Source organism: Cynocephalus volans, chromosome 5 (assembly GCF_027409185.1).
Source record: "Cynocephalus volans isolate mCynVol1 chromosome 5, mCynVol1.pri, whole genome shotgun sequence".
In the NCBI taxonomy this organism is placed as follows: Eukaryota; Metazoa; Chordata; class Mammalia; order Dermoptera; family Cynocephalidae; genus Cynocephalus; species Cynocephalus volans.
In genome coordinates this window covers 97,888,289-97,891,970 of record NC_084464.1, presented here as the reverse complement: position 1 = coordinate 97,891,970, position 3,682 = coordinate 97,888,289, and the positions used below count along the sequence as shown (strand labels likewise).

At 37.0% G+C, this 3,682-nt stretch overlaps 1 pseudogene; it reads right to left on the bottom strand.

Annotated features, from left to right (window-relative positions):
• Positions 1–1,641: 1,641 nt before the first annotated feature.
• LOC134379229 (phosphoserine aminotransferase-like) lies at positions 1,642–2,806 on the bottom strand (annotated as a pseudogene).
• Between the last annotated feature and the right edge of the window lie 876 nt (positions 2,807–3,682).

Genomic DNA, 3,682 nt, shown 5'->3' with positions numbered 1-3,682 from the left:
TGGATTCTATACTTAATATTAAAGACTATCTCCATGCTTACAAAGTATAGCTTCTCCATCATTGAGTTAAAAAGACTATTAGTCATAGGAAGTGTCTCAATCAAGTTTAATAGAAGAAATAATTGTACATTTGAGGAGAAAAGGATAGGAGATATTTCACTGGTAAAAATATGAATCGTAAGGTTTTAACTGGATACACATTTTATAGAAAAATATGAGAATTTTTGTACCAAAAATGGCAGCAATAGCAGCAGAAGTAGTAACAAAATCAAGTCACCTTTAATCCCAACTTGAATGTAAGACACCTGAAAACACTAAAAGTATACAATCAATGCATATATAGCCTGGTACAGAGTAAATTGATACAGAAACATTGTAGTAGACATCTGTGATTTTTAGACTTTCAGTATTTGAAAATTCTTTTTATTTTATTTATTTATTTATTTATTTTTCCCCACTTCAAAACCAAAGGAGAATACAAAAACTTTTTCCTGGCTTAGGTCATGGAAAAACAATGCCTGCTTTGCTCCATAATGAAACAACTAACTAGAAAACTGAAATACATCTATTTAGATGTTTTAGGATTTTAATGTTCTTTACATATTCAACATAAAATACTGACAACAGATAAACAACAAGGAAAAAATTCTTCAACAAAGATCTTCTGGAGCTCACAATATCACTCTGGTCAAACACTACAAAGAAAACAGTCAAATAAACAAAAGGTAAGGGAGTTTAACAGAGATTTTTAGTTTAATGGAATAATTAAAAAAAGACAGAACCAACCAACCAAACTTCTCTCTACCTATTGAAAGAAAAGTAAAATTGAATCATGAAACTTCTAGATCTTCTTCATGTAGCAGCTTAAAAGCAGGGGGAGGCGGGGAGGACTGGAGAGGGATTCACAACTATTAGTAATGTAATGCATAATTTACAGGATCAAGGACTTAACAATTCTAAAAGGCTCTACATACATATGAGAACCCTATTAGTAGAAACATAAATGTATGAAGATATAACCCATATGATATTAAAAACAGATCTTGCTATATAAACATAGGTATTCATATATCACTTTTATCTCTTTATAAGAATAACAATATAAAGAAAGATATACAATATGCCCTTTGTTGGAACTCCTAAATGCTCACCAAGTGATCAATGTTTACCTTAATCACCAACTGCAGAACCCAGGAGACCATGGTGCTGTCAAGAATCTAGTATCTAGATTCAGCACCTAGAAGGCCCCACCTACCCTTTAGTGCTGTGTGTTAGTGCATGACTCCAGAAATAATTAATTGCAACTTGCATAATGAAGTCCAAAGGCAAGTTGGAATACTGAGATCTAGCTAGAAAAAGTATCAGCAAAGACAAAATCAGCTACAGTTTATTAGAAAAGCAACAGGAAGATTTTTAAAATGCTGCAACAGTTCAAATCAGAATTAAGGTAGCCATTAGGTCGCACAAACTTTGCAGAGCTGTGGGTGTTTTGCTGTTGTTCTGTTTGAAGAAAGAAGAATCTATAATAAGCATGTTCACTTGAGAAAAATACCATGTGCCTTAAGTTTTTGTAGCTATTCCCAAGTTACTTTAAATTTTACATGTTGTTCAAAGGTAAAGTATATACGGCTTAGGATATGTTCATAGCTGATGCATCTCCAAAAATTTTTCATAAAGGCAGCCAGCATCTGAACATCTTTGATCTTGAAGGCATTATACATACAGAGAGGCCCAGATACCTACCATGGATTCCTTTAAAGAGATCATATTGAGTTCAGGAGCATCATCAATAAATCTTCTGTCTAATGCATCATCTCCTTTGGCGTTGCCAATGTGAATGGAATATTCATTTTATTCTATTTTGAGGCTCCACTGGACATACATAGAATCCTTGAGAATTATCAATAATCTCATAAATCATTTGACATTTGCTGGAGCTCAGCTTCGCCATGGCTGCTGCCCTGCCATTGTTCTTAGTCTATGTCCAAGCCCAAGCCTATGACATAGATGCTGAAACATGGAGCCATGTTGTACAGGTTGTTTCCAGCCTATATCTTTTACTTCAGGACATAGGGGCACTTTCTGAAGGTGAACCTCAGCAGATCACTGCAGATGTTCACCATGGTGACCCCAGCAGATCAGAAGTTCTTCTGGGCACCAGGAAAAATCACACCATACTTGGAAACATCCGCTGGCTGATATAGGAAGTGTGAGGACATGTCACAAACAAGGACAGCTCCTTTAACATCATGTATAAAGTCAGACTGCACACTGTGCACAGTCTCATTTGTGCAATAATTCACATAGGAGGCATCCAAGTTGAAGTTGCAGATGCCGGGATCTGGAATTTTCCTGTAACTTCCAAATTTTGAGTGAACAATATTTGCAATCCCAAATCTCTTGGCTTCTTCTGTGGCCTTAGCTGACCGAGCTACTGTTGACACCTAGTTGGCACACCTTCTTGCTTTCAGGCCAGTTAGGTTTAAGGGGATAGCACTGGACTGCCCAGACCCACCTCTTTGCACAAAAATCGCCTGGAAGTTGTACGGAAAAGCTAACAATTCCTACATATGATTCTCTGTGTTTTTAATAACCCTGGAGAAATCTAACAACCTGTGACTCATTTCAAGAACACTAATGCTGTCTACGGCCATACCACCCTGAACGCGCCTGATCTCGTCTGATCAAGAACACTAATGCCAACTCCTTTGTAGTCTAATAATTCTTTTTGTATCTTTAACAATGCCAAGTGTGGTAGCTTGGCAGACATGGACCTGAAGTTGACCACCTGCCTCGGGGCTTCCATGGTGCAGTGGTAAGGGTGATGAGTCAGACAGAGAGGACCTGTCATGAGGACTGCATGTGTCTCTGACTGCAGCGGTGCAAGTCTGCTGTAGCCTGCTTAGATTCCCTGCCTTCTTTCTGGGGAAAAAAAAAATACATATTAAACAACAGTGTTAATGCAATAAAAAATAGACAATATTGGTCTGTGATCCTGGAGAGGAGGAAAATAAATGAAGTGAGCCCTACAATCATCCTGGGTCTCAGCTTAGAATCATTTTCCAGATTGTGAGGAAGAAAGAAAGAATCCAAACAGAGCCCAATGGTCTCATTCAATCAAAGACACAGAAACTGTTTGGATTGGACAAGTCAGCAAGATATTTATGGGGCAGAGTATCACATAGAAGGGATCAATGAAGAGAAAGATATCCATAAAGCTGCATATAGGTCCTCTTGCATATTTAACCAAAAACTAATCTGCACATTTATAAAGTGAAAGTCACTTCTCAGAAAGAACATGGAACTGGAAGTCTTGTAAGTTATTATAAGCTTAAATAGAGAGACACTTTCTTGAATTCATGTTTGAATACCTTGTTGAATAACTCAGAAGGGTCACATTGTAGGAGTGGGACTAAACTAGTTTAGGGTAAAAGTTACTCCAGATGTGCCCTATTAAAACTTAACAAGAAATTTCAAAATGAGTAAACTGATCCACGAGAAACTTGACTGCCTGCCAGAGCAAGGCGTAAGCCTGTTTAATAGAGCAAAACAAAATCCAGCACTAAGTAATGTAAAATATATAAACCCAGAATCCAATAAAATATTATTTGCCAATACACAAAGGAGAAAGAAGATTTTACTCATAACTAGAAAAAACGCTCTGATAGAAACAAACTAGACC